Here is a 13125-nt window from a genome sequence, read left to right on the forward strand (position 1 = left end):
TGCACTGTAGTGTTATAAAGATCTGGCCAATGTTATCAGTTGCAGCAAGCTATGATTATAAGTATATGTAGCATCATTAAGATCTACTATGCGCATTTAAAATAACAGACATCAAAATTAGAATATGAATGTGTTACATTAAAGGCAACTGACACATATGAATACCTACTGAACTCTGTATCCATGCTTCTCAACCCTCAAGTTTACTCAACAGGTTATATTTTGAGGCAGGCATGGTCAACCTGTGGCACTCCAGCTGTTGTGAAACTACAAATTCCAGCATGCCCTGCCACAGCTTTGCTATTACGGAATGCTGGAGAGCGACAGGTTGACCTGACCTGCTTTGAGGATTTCGCTCTGTGGAAGCAGGTGGGATAATTACTGCATTATTAAATAAATCTATAAAACCTGGCCTGTTGGGGGTAGTTGAGGACAGGAGTTGAGAAACCTTGACCTATATGCTCACTACCATATTTACCATGTTCCTTTTCCTGTACAGGTTATAGAAAATGTGAAAACAGATACAGCTGTGTCTGTAAGCAAAGTGCAGCTTCATACAGCTGTGTCCTCATACATAATTGCTGCAGTTGCGCCAAACAGCCTTTCTCTGCAAACCATTTCGATATGACTCTGCTTGCGCTGAGCATATTAGTCGAAATCGGATGTGACACACAGTTTCTAGAGACACCAATGATTAATTTGATATGCGACACTTGTATTATTTGTAAGCGATTGAGTCTGAATTTGTATATTAATCAACACAGTCTTATAGAGTTTGTTGCATCTGATTGTAACGGAAGAAGCACATTAGAGCAAAAAAAAACGACTACACCGCACACCATGGCGTATTGATTTATAGGTGTATGAGGACACTTCTCTATGGATGAATTTGCCATGTCACATGAAACCTAGAAACACCTCAATCAGTTTAAACAGAAATGTGAATGGCAATAATCACTGGGAGAAATGTGAATGGCAATAATCACTGGGAGTAGTTTTCTTTAACATGATATGTCTTATTTTATTTCAGCATGTAAACCATGTATAGGTTGTGTTGCCCAAATTTTAGGGTTTACTATTATTCCTCCATCTGAGCAATGATAATTTTTATATGTTTTCAGAGATTTCCATGCCCTCGCGTAAACACATTGCTGCTATACAGAGGTTTGGTTCTATGTATTGGCTACATAGATGTAATCACTTGAAAGCAAATATTTGACTACATTTTTGGAGTGGCCTCTATATGTGCTTAATTTAACTTTTAAGTGGTTTGTGGAACATTTGTAACTATCTAAATGATAATATTTGAGGGAAAAAAAAATGTGTTTTATACTAAATTTCTACTTCAGGGTCCATAGGGGGTCCACAGGGTTGACCTTGGGGTATAGGTTGGGAACCAAATCCGGGCACCACGCAGTTAAAGCTTTTAGCTCCCAGGATGCACTTGGGTCCACTCTCCCTATAACCCCGCCCCCCCAGCCAGAGGCACCTCAGTTTAAGTTGGTGCCCGGCCGGAGTCGGGTCACCGTTACTGCAAGGGGGCTGCTTAGCAGCCCCTAAGCTTAAAATTTATTTTAAAAGAGTGTTATTTTATTATTTTTTACTACTCTTCAGAGCGGCAGCATCAGACTGTCCAATGGACGTCTAAGCTGCCGCTCCTACACCCCGCCGGCGCTGCGACGCCAGTACAGATCTGGGGATCGCAGCGGGACCCCAGAGTCTGTACTAGCCGGGCTCTGGAGGAATCCCTGGGCTGCTGCCGGATCGACGGGGACAGGTAAGTCGCGTGGTCACCGCTTGCGGTGACCCGCGTGTACATGCAGCCTTATGCCTCTGGTCTCTGGGGACAGACCGGAGGCGCTAGCGGTGGCGGCGGGCTCCCCCTCCATGGAGGCATACCCCGCGTGTCCACAGCCCACCAGGGATTATAGCAGCAGCGGGAGCCGGCATCCCGGGGGGTTAATTGCTAGCCAGGGGAGGAAGCCTGTCTAGCGGCTCCTCCCCTCAGCTCAGCGCGCCTTTCAATACTACAGTCTGGCGTCGCTGAGCTGCTTCCTCCGCGGGCCACGCTTCTTCTGAGGTCTCCAGTGGCCATTTTCTGTCTGTGGTGCTGCAGAACTCCTAGGATGACAGTGAGCCCAGTCCCCCTGCGTACCTGGCCATTTTGGGTGAGTGTACACAGCACTATAGCCTTCCCAGACACTGAATCTGGGCAGTTGAATGTAGCGACATTGTGCAGTATATTATATGTCATGCAAATGTATGTATATATATTTTTCTGCATTGTATGTGACTTATGCTAGTGCTGACTGTCTGCTTTTTCTCTCACCTGTCAGTGTATATCTATCCCTTTTCTTTATCTGCCCTAATACAGGTGTACCTGGGGTGGTTCTGAGACCTCACATATATATACTTGTTAATATCTGTGAGGTTTGTCACATACTGCTGCGTGCTGCACGTTGCCATATTTTAGATGGAACTGTGAGTTGCATACGCTGATAATGGGTCCCTGCAGCTAATCTTAGCGTCAGTCAGGACCGGTATGGCGCTGCTTAATATTTCCGTCAAGATAGTCAGATATATCTGACCAGGAGATTGCACACGATACTGCACCCATTATTGCTATCCTGCAAGTCATAGCCTGCAGGTAGTAGTGCTTTTAACTCAGAATGGTTTATGTATGCGGAACCATCTGGTGCCGGGCCCCTTGCACGACCCCCTTAAAGGGCGGTTTATTTCTCAGGATCCTCTCCTTTGAGGATCGCCGGGCGAGCCCCATTGTCGTCACTCGCTTGGAGTTACTTCACCATACTGCCCTTTTGAACTCAGGGTATCTCGCAATTTCGCACAGACTATCGCTCCCCGCCGGGGTTTTTCACAGTACATGAATTACCTCCGATACCACATCGGTCTGTCATTCCCCTTGCAGGGATTACCACAACGGCCACCCTGGTGGATGTCGTTTTATACGAAATACTAATTGGCGTGATATACGCCCTGTGGTTACTTCCCAGTGGCTCTGCCGTGAACTGGATGGTGTATTCGGCTCTTTCCCTCTCACATGGGGGGGAGCCGATTTCAAGTATTATTATCCCTGCTTAGGGGCTGGTAGCCAGGTTCATTCTGGATATAGAGAATATGGATCCTGCACCTGTATCATACATCTCCCGTTTTCTGCCCAGCGGGTGGATCCCATAGCGGGAGTCTGGCTGTTGCCAGATACGAGGAGTCACAAAGGCCTCCTGTTTCCCATTCCCTGAGGGTCCTCACAAGTAATGGAAATCCCCTTCTGGGATGGATTTGTATGTTAATCGTCGGGTTACAGGCATTAATACGCCTCCCATCCCGGCCTGGACGGATTTTACGGATCCGTAGGTGGTAACTTTGCCTGAAATCAATGTACTCGTTTTCAGGGCCTGTTGCCCGTCCTACCATGGCCATCGCATGGTGATGCTTTTGTGACGTTTTTCCCCTCCAACACGTCTGGGGTTCAAATATCTTTTGCCGCTCACATAAAATATGCAGTGGTCATATGTGGGATTACCTACATTGGATGCCGGTCTTCTAACTTTCAGGGTTTCGGCGGCGACTGTATCCGCCGCAATACCCTATGGCTGCGTTATGGGAAAGCAGAGGTGCAGACTCCTTCCATGGGGAAGATCTTGTTTGGTCCTGACCTTGACAAGATCGTTGCATCATTGGCAGTATCACTAATGGGGAGATACCGTCTTTAGTTACTCCCACTACATTCGGACTAACTCTGTTAAGTCTTTTTGTCCTCAGGGTCAGCCTAAAGGCCTGTTTTTTCCTAGGCTGTCGGCCTCCATGGGGGCCACCATATCCAGTGCCGAGCAGTCCTGGACTTCCGGACGACCCTGTTTCTACACCTGAGGATATACCCTCAGCCTGACGGGACAGGTCTACATCTGGGGAATTCCAGAGTGAGGTACTGATTCTCAACGGTCTCTCATTGCTCTTGCAGCCTCCTCACAGGCATTGTTACACGGGCCCTTCTTCAGACCTGATCAGGGCCTTACAATCCCAGAAAGCTATACAGTCTTTGTGGTAAGCAGAGCTATTTCGGCCAACCTCACTATCTCAGTGAGGGACTGGTTGTTCTACTTTCTTTCTGGGGCAGTGACCGACTGGTCCTCATTTGCCTATACTCTGTCTCAAATCCCTGAATCAGATTCCAACGGTGCCTGGACTCAGGTGGAATCGTCCATGCTCCATCATCCGACGTTTGGAACCTGGGGATTTTATGGTATATCTGAGTATTCAGGATACGTACCTACGGGTACATACAGAGCCCTCTCATCAGCATGGGTTCAGGTTTGCTGTGCCACAGCAACACTTGTAAGTTTCGGGCTCTGCCTTTTGGGACTGTCCTCAACTCCACCGGGGTTTACCAGCCTTATGGATTTTCTGACAGTTCACCTGTTCAGTGTATCCGAATGCTCCTTTCTCTGGACGGTCTCCTGCTTTTAGCAGGATCACCAAGGTACTTTACCGCCAGGTCAGGATAACCGTGGCTTCTTCTCGGCACAGATAATTAGTCAACTGAGAAAAAGTCCTCCCTGCATCCCTCACAGGGTTTTCTTCATCTGGGAGCACTGCTGGATTCCCAGAATCTGAGAATTTTTCTGGCGTAAGACAAGATCTCCACTCTTCAACTTGGAGTGTGCAGATATCTACGCAGTCGACATATGTCATTACTCTTTGTGATGCGCGGTCTACCAGAGTGTCTACCTTTTGGTAGGGTGGAATGTGCTCAGTTCCATTCCAGGCCTTGCCATAATTGACTCCCCTCCAGATGGATCGAGTTTTTTCCATCGGATCGCTGTTCGAACGATGATACTTTCTTAGGAGGCGAGTTGGTCTCTGTCCGGGTGGCTATGGCCATCTCGTCCAGGGTGTTCTTTGCTACAGACAGTGTCTGGTCCGCATTCGTTTCGGGGCAGTTGGACGTCTGTCGCTTCTGCCCTGCCACTTAACTTGTTGATACTTTAGGCTGTCTTGGACCTTCACTCTGGCCTAACCCATATGTCACGGTAAACCTGAATAGGTTCAGTCCGACAGTGTCACAACAGTGGCTTCCATCTAGGCAACACTGGTAGTTGGGTGGCAATGTCAGGAATGTCATCCATTCTAACATAGTCCAAGGGTCTTTTCCTGGCCAACTCTGCAGTGTTATTCCCGGAGCTCTCCATTGGGAAGCGGGCTTCCTCAGCCGTCACGACGTGCATCCCGGGGACTAGTCTCTTCTCCAAGAGAGGTTTCAACTCCTGGTGAGCAGAGGGGGCCTCCCTGAGGGGATTGATCCTCATGGCCTTCTGACTCGATCACACATTACCGGTGTTACAGTCCAGCTCTAGGAGTACTGAAGCTACCTTCAGTGACTCTTTGTCAGTGAAGTGGTCCTTCCACTTTGTGTACCTGTGTCCTCCGGTCTCCCTTCTTCCTCGAGGTCTTCGGAAGTTTAATTCAAGACAGAGGGGCTTTCCTTCTGGGGGCTCCAGTTCGTCCCAGACATCACTGGTGCTAACATTTTCGGAGTCTCCTCATCGATGCTCCGTTCCTACTGCTTCACTATCTGGACCTGTTGTCTCAGGGTCCTTGTTTTTCCCTGGACCTGGATCGTTTGTCTTTGACTGCGCCCCTACTGTGGTCCTAGGGCTTCCCTGGCTCTGTCTTCATTGAGATGTTTAGAGCAGATAGGCCAGACTTTGCTGGGATCTGCCACGGACTGTGGCATACATAATTCTTATGGTATCGTACCTGTCGATACGATCCTCCGGTGTCCAGGATTTCCAGATATTCTGGCATTCCTTCCGGCTGGCTTGGGTTTCACCCTTGGCCTGGCCTTCCTGACAGTGCGGATCTCTACACTGTCGGTATGGTTAAGATGTGGAATTGCTCCGCTGTGGTATCCAGTTCATCCTTTGGAGTGTTTTCTGGATTATGCCTCCACTTGTCCTCCCTTGGGACTCCTGGGGAGTTAGTAGTGGTTCTTTGTTCCCTCCGGGGACAGTCAATGGAACCGCTGGTTGTGATAGCCATTACATGGTCTATTGTTTAAGCTCTCTCTCTCTCAGGGTGTTTAAATCAACCAGGAGAGTGTCTGAATTGGGAGCGTTCTCATGTGGCTCCCTCTTCTGGAGGGCATCATGTCGGGGTGTGAGTTGCTCTCGCCCTGTGTTTCTTCTTAGAGTGGTTTTTATGTTCCATATTCTGGAACTTATGGTACGGCCATTCAGTCCCCAGTCCTCTCGGCAGATGTGGCCTCATTGACTGTGGTCCGGCCTCTTTGGCTTTATGTGATCTGTTGAAGTTCCTTATGGTAATCGGACTCCTTGTTGGTGGTCTGCGGTTTCTGGTTTTCACAGGAAACGATGGCCGGCCTATAATGAAATGTTGGCTGGATGGCCTCGTATGTCTTCCTCAGGGGCCTACCCATGGGTGGGCATTTCTGTCGTTGAGGCTTGTTTTTTCTCGGGCCATGTAACCCTCGTGGGCGGCTCGTTGTGGCGCCTCGGCTGTTTTGCCTTACTAGGTGTCCACGTGGTCTTCTGTCCATACCTTTTTAAGGTTCTAGGCATTGGTTTCCTTTGCCTCTCAGGATGCTTCCTTTTTGGCGACGGATTCTCCTCTCAGCACAGGAGCGTCCCCACCCTTGGTTGAACTGCTTTGGGACATCCCCAAGGTCAACCCTGTGGATCCCCTATGGACCCTGAAGTAGAAAACAAGAGATATGGTAAGAACTTACCTTTGTTATCTCTGTTTCTACGAAGTCCATAGGGTCCACAGGGCGCCCGCCCTGACGCACCTGGCTTCATATGGGCTGTGTTACTGGTCACCGGTTTCCCGTCTCCTTTTCTGTGAGTATGGTTCTAGAGTGTTCCAGTTTTCTCTCTCTTTTTCTCTCCTCCGGCCTTTGGCTACTTACAACCTGAGGTGCCTCTGGCTGGGGGGCGGGGTTATAGGGAGAGTGGACCCAAGTGCATCCTGGGAGCTAAAAGCTTTAACTGCGTGGTGCCCGGATTTGGTTCCCAACCTATACCCCAAGGTCAACCCTGTGGACCCTATGGACTTCGTAGAAACAGAGATAACAAAGGTAAGTTCTTACCACATCTCTTGTTTTATAATCATAGAAACACATTAGTTATGCTTTTTATTGGCTAAATAGTACTGAGCAGCAAAGTGTCCTGTTGGTTTCCAGTAAGTGCAAAGTCGCTGTTGTACTGTGTGAGGGCTGAGTAAGATGCATAATGTGTAACATTTTGTAACTTTAGGCAAAGTTGGCCTAACATTGCAATGGCCCCCAACTGGTTATAATGATGACCATATTGCTGTGTACATAGTTCATCTTCTGATCGGACTACATGATGGCATTGTGATATCATTTACTTGGCTACTTAACTAAACAACCTTGTAGCCAAATTAAGCTAAACAGTCTGATTTCCCCCTTTGGGCTACTGGTACCTCTAAATAAACTAAAAAAAAATGGCTAACTGTGACAATCTGTAATTAGTAGTAGGCTATGCACATTCTAGTTGTAACTAAAGGTGAACCTGTCCAAATTATATTTCAAGAAAGGAAGGAGGGGACAGCCATGGAAGTAGAAGAAAAAATAATGACTGATTCCGAAGTTTGTCCTCTGTCTACATATATGTGTGTGTGTATACATGTATGTATACATATACAGTATATGTGTGTGTATAAGATGCCATTTTTCAGATCTGAGTGTAATAGAGTAGAACAGAACCACTCATCTCTCCCAATGGGCCTCCTCACCCTCCCATGTGAGTGGGAACTCACATGATCTGGTATTCACTCACCGTTGTGATATTTCTGATTACTCTTAATTCCCCATTCCCCCTCTTTGACCATCACCTTCTCTCTTTTAACTTATCCTCTCTCCTTACACTCCTAAGGCTACTATTACTACGCATAACTCTGAGGCTATTGACACTGTTTCTTTTTCCTCCCTGCTGGACTCTCTTCTTTCGCCTATCCTTTCTCTCTCCTGCCCTGAACAAGCCATTTCCTTGTACAATGACTCCCTCACCTCTGCTCTTGACACTGTTGCTTCGGCGATCATTACTCACCCTCGCAGATCCACACCACAACCCTGGCATTCTAAATGCACCAGATACCTACAAAAGTGTCCACGAATCACTGAGCTTCGGTGGAGGAAATCACACTTTAAGGCAGACTCACCATTTCAAATGTATTCCTTCATCCTACAGTGCTGCCCTGTCCCTCTCCAGTCATGTTTCAAGTACCTCATCTCCTACCAGTCCTCAAACCCCCGTCGTCTCTTTGCCACTTTCAACTCCCTCCTCTGTCTCCCCTCCTCGCTCCTGCCCTTGACTTTGCCACCTACATTACATCTAAAATTGACTCCATTAGTCAGGACATCATATCCCACTTGACCCTCAGCACTCCTCCCCCTCCTTTCTCTGACCACCCCTCCCCATCTCTCTTACTAACTCTGACATCCTTCTCCCCTGTATCTGGAAAGGAAGTCATGGCCCTCATCCGGTCCTCCCCTCCTTCCACCTCCCCCTTGACCCTTTCCATCTCCGCTACCTCTCCTCTTCTGCCTGTTCCCATCTTGCCCACCTCCTCAAACTCTCCCTCTCATCTGGCACTGCCCCCTCTGTATTCAAACATGCCCTAACACACTCTCCAACTACCGACCCATCTCTCTCTCCTCCCTTTTGCTTCCAAACTCTCTCCACTCCCTCCTTGACTCATTTTTAATCTGGCTTCCTTTCTCTCCACTCCATTGAAACTACCTTCACGAAAGTCTGCAATCACCTCCTTGCTACCAAATCAAGGGCCATTACTCTCTGCTCATTCTCCTTGACCTCTCTGCTGCGTTTGACACTGTAGACCACCCTCTCCGCCTACAAATCCTTCACTCCCTCGGTCTACATGGCACTGCTCTCTCCTGGCTGTCGTCCTACCTTTCTGATCGTTCTCTGTCTCCTCTCTTGACTCTCTCCCCACCCCCACTTCCACTAACAGTATGTGTTCCCCAAGGTTCTGTTCTTGGACTTCTCCTATTCTCCCTATATACATCCTCTTTAGGTAAACTCATCAACTCATTTGACCTCCAATATCTTTTCTATGCTGATGATACTCAGATCTACCTTTCCTCCCCTGACCTCACCACCATCTCCAACTGTGTCTCTGCTATCTCTTCCTGAATGTCCCAGCGCTTTCTTAAACTTAACATGTCTAAGACTGAGATGATCATCTTCCCACCCTATCGCATGACCTCACTTTCCACAATTCCATTATCAATTGATGGCACAATTGTCTCCTCTAGCCCCAAAGTGCGCTGTCTTGGAGTTATCCTGGACTCCTCCCTCTCCTTCAAACCACGCATTCAGCACCACTCACAGTCCTGCTGTTTCCATATCAAAAATATTTCCAGGATTAGACCCTTTCTCACCCAGGATGGTGATAAAACCCTCATCCACTTGCTGGTCATCTCCAGATTGGACTACTGTAACCTTCTCCTATCTGGACTCCCACCTCTCTCCTCTACAATCTGTCCTCAATGCTGCTGCTCAGCTCATCTTCCTCTCCAAACGTTCTACATCTGCCTCCCCTCTCCTTCAATCCCTAAACTAGCTCCCCTTCCCCTTCAAGGTTTTTACACTCGCCTACAAAGCCCTCACCCAATCCTCTCTCATTTACATCTCTGACCTCTTCTCCCTTCACACTGCTGCCCGTCCTCTTCGCTCAACAAATGCATGCTGTCTCACCTGCCAACTGATTACTTCCACCCACTCCCACCTCCAAGATTTTGCTTGTGCTGCTCCCTACCTCTGGAACGCTCTCCCTCTACCTATCAGACTCTACCTCTCTACAAATCTTCAAACGGGCTCTTAAGACCCACTACTTCATCAAGGCCTTATTGCTCTCATCCTAACCCACTTCATGTTCTTTCCTCCCCGTCTACCATATCTGTGTCACGCCTGTTTGTCTGCCCCTCCCCTTTAGAATGTAAGCTCTCAGGGCCCTCTTCCCTCAGGTGCTTCTCCTTTCACTGTCTTTCTCCCCACAAGGAGACCTAACACTTGACTACCTGCAGCTTATTTTGGGTGTTTTATTTGATAATGCAGCAATGTATATAAACCTTGTCTTCCACTGTATTGTACTGTAAGTCACTGGTTTCTCGTTCACTTATTTGTTTATGTACTTTGTAAGGCGCTGCGGACCACTTGTGGTGCCATATAAATAAAGGATAATAATCTCTACCATGAGTATTTCTTCTGGCACCTGGACTACATTTTTAACATGAGATCCATATAGATAGAGAGCGAGAGCCCAGACTGTGTTTAAATGAATTAAACAATGATTAAATAATACCTCATGGCTATTCCACCACTTTAAAATAAAAAGTTGCCATTTAGCTGACTGTCTATGATGATGTCAAACAGTGTGCCAAATGCTCCCTATAGCGATTGATTGGAATAGTGACATCTGCTGGGTAGATAGAGGTATTACATACATGCAGAATATATCAATTTTCGGTGAAATAATTAAAAAACAAACTCAGTTTTTATTGAACATTGTTTTTATTGTCTATGGATGCCACTGCCCTATTGTATGTTTATTAATTCATGATTTCACAGCAAATGAGTTGCCATACTAATTTGCAGATTGCTCTTTTTTTGTACATGTAATACCAAACCTAATTGCTCTTTGGTCAGTGGCTGTTATTACAGGAGCAATTTTTTGTTTGGTGTGTGTTAAAATTTTGACTTGCTTCATTATAGTTCTGAGAAATCTTCACAGGGTTCAGTTAGCAACCTACCTATGATCATTTTCGCTGGAATCTTCTTTCTTCTACTGTTCAAGCTGATAGCAGAGCTATCAGATGGCCTGACATAAGAAACCAGCATTACCATACTTAACCCTTCCATCTCTGTCCACTACTAATCTTTTCTGCTGACCAGCCAACTGTTGTAAACTCTGGGCTATTCCCTCATCCGGCTTTATTCCATATTGTACACTGGTGTGAGTGTGCGCACACAGACCTGTGAGCCATGTCTGTCTTTTGTTTTCTAATATATACATTTTTGTCTTTTCTTGTTAGTGTGTTAATTGTATTATTGACATTGTTTTTGCACTTTGTTTATTATAATACTTTTCTTTTCTTAAATCCACAGCTGAGACCCATCCCCTGAAGCCAGAAGAAACGCCATGGGATCGCCTCCTGAGCCTGCACCACATACATCATAAGTGCGCTCCCTCTCTCCTCCCTGAGCTCTGGAACCTCCTCCCCTCTCTAGTTCCTCCCCTAAGAAGAAATTTGTGTTTCGTTATTTTATTTTATTTTTGTTTGTTTTTATTTTCTCTTCACAAAACCAGCAAAAATTGTACATAAGAATTTTTTTTAAATGTTTTAAAATGTAAAAGAAAAATTATGCGGAGATGGGGAGTATGTGAGGGGGGGAGGTTGGGAATGCGGAAGGATGGAAAGTCTGATCTTATTCCCATGTGAGCCGAGTGGCCTGAAATGTCTTGGCACCTCTGTCAAGAGAAAAGGGTTAAACAGTTCCTTTCCCTCACATACCCCCAGTCCTGCACCAACACCCTTTGTCCCCCCTCTACCGGCTGCACTGAACTTGCGTATGTTAAAGCCCTACCACCACCCTCGGCGATTAAAACTATTTATTGTAAATAAGGATTTCTCATAAATTGTGTATTGTCCAAAAACAGTTTTGTGTTTTCAGTACGAGAGAATGGGTAGATGTGGATGACTTTACACAGTAGGCGTGTGTTTGTGTACGTGTGTGCACTCACTTTCTGCAATTTGTATACAGCGTGTTATTTGAGCAGTGTGATAATCCAAGGTGACAGTGATCAGGACTCTGTTTCCATTAGTCTCCTTTGTATCTCTGCTCTTTCATCAACAGTTCCGTCCTCATTTCTACTCTCACTACCTTACTCAGATTTTCTTCTATCTCATCCCTGTTTTTTCATGTGTTTTTTTTTTTTTTGGCTCACCTTCCATCTTTTATCTCACATCATCACATGTTCCTTATCTCCCCCTCACACATTCTGCCTTCCTATGTTATCATTTATCACCTTTATTCTACCCTTTTTTATCACAATCACCCTCTCCTCTCTCATGTTACTCTCCCTCTAGCTCACAATCTGCATGCACATTAAGTTTGCCTCTGTCTAATTCCCCCTTTCTATCAGCCCCTAATCTCAGTGACTTTCTCTTTCCTGACCTTGCCAAAAAGTCCACAACTTCATGTCCATACCTCTCCTCCAAGCATCTGTAATTCCTATACTAGTCTGTTTTCCATAATATGCCTGCTGAATGGATTTTTTTGTATATATGTTGGCCTCTTCCTCTGCTCTTGTTTGTGATCATTGTCCCCTGCTCTTCCCCCTCCTCGCCAGTTCACACCAGGGTCTTCATGTCCCGTCCTCCCTTTCTATCTCCTAGCAGTGCCAATCTCCTGCTGCTCTATGACCCTTCTAGCTCAGAACAGACTGTCCTCCCACAATCCCCCCAGGCTTGTGTGACTATCGCCCTCCAATACTAATTACCCCAGATACACCTTATTGCTTGTTGGGAGCCTTGCAAACATCGCAATAAAATGTGTGTGTGTGTGTGTATATATATATATATATTTACAGTTTACATGCACATGTATGAATATATATATTTTACAGGCACAGAATACAGCTCTCCCAGGCTTTAGCTGTGACAGTTATGCGTTTTGTCTCTGAAACTGGTATTGCCATTACCTTGCTTTGAGAGTTTGTAGGTGGTGTTTTACATCACTCTGCTTTAAAAAGCTATGTTTGGCATAGAGGAGGTTACTGTAATAAGTTCCGTAGGTTTTTGTCTGTGGCACAGTATACATTGCTATGCTTTGTATGTCTTTCTTTGGCTGGGAAAGGGTTACTTTGCTAAGCTCTGCAGGATTCTCTCTGGCAGGGTTCTGGTTAATCCTCTGTTCTGGCCTTGTAGATTAGTGGGGGGGGTGGAGGTCACTGCTGCTCCTCCAGATTTGCCCAGGGGGGGGAGTATCTCACTGCCAGGTAAGTGGCGAGTGGAGGGGGGGGGGAGCTGCGTTGCTGAGC

The 13125-nt window shown here is 46.5% G+C and overlaps 1 protein-coding gene across 1 annotated transcript in view; it reads left to right on the forward strand.

Annotated features, from left to right (window-relative positions):
* The window catches only part of AHDC1 (AT-hook DNA binding motif containing 1), a 138323-nt gene extending 125410 nt beyond the window's left edge, over positions 1-12913 (forward strand). Inside the window, 1 exon segment of the mRNA XM_088442178.1 lies at positions 11190-12913. The gene's annotated coding sequence lies outside the window, so the exon portion shown is untranslated.
* The last annotated feature ends 212 nt before the right edge of the window (positions 12914-13125 follow it).

The sequence above is a fragment of the Taudactylus pleione genome, unplaced genomic scaffold (assembly GCF_031769625.1).
Source record: "Taudactylus pleione unplaced genomic scaffold, aTauple2 ptg000305l, whole genome shotgun sequence".
NCBI classification, from domain to species: Eukaryota; Metazoa; Chordata; class Amphibia; order Anura; family Myobatrachidae; genus Taudactylus; species Taudactylus pleione.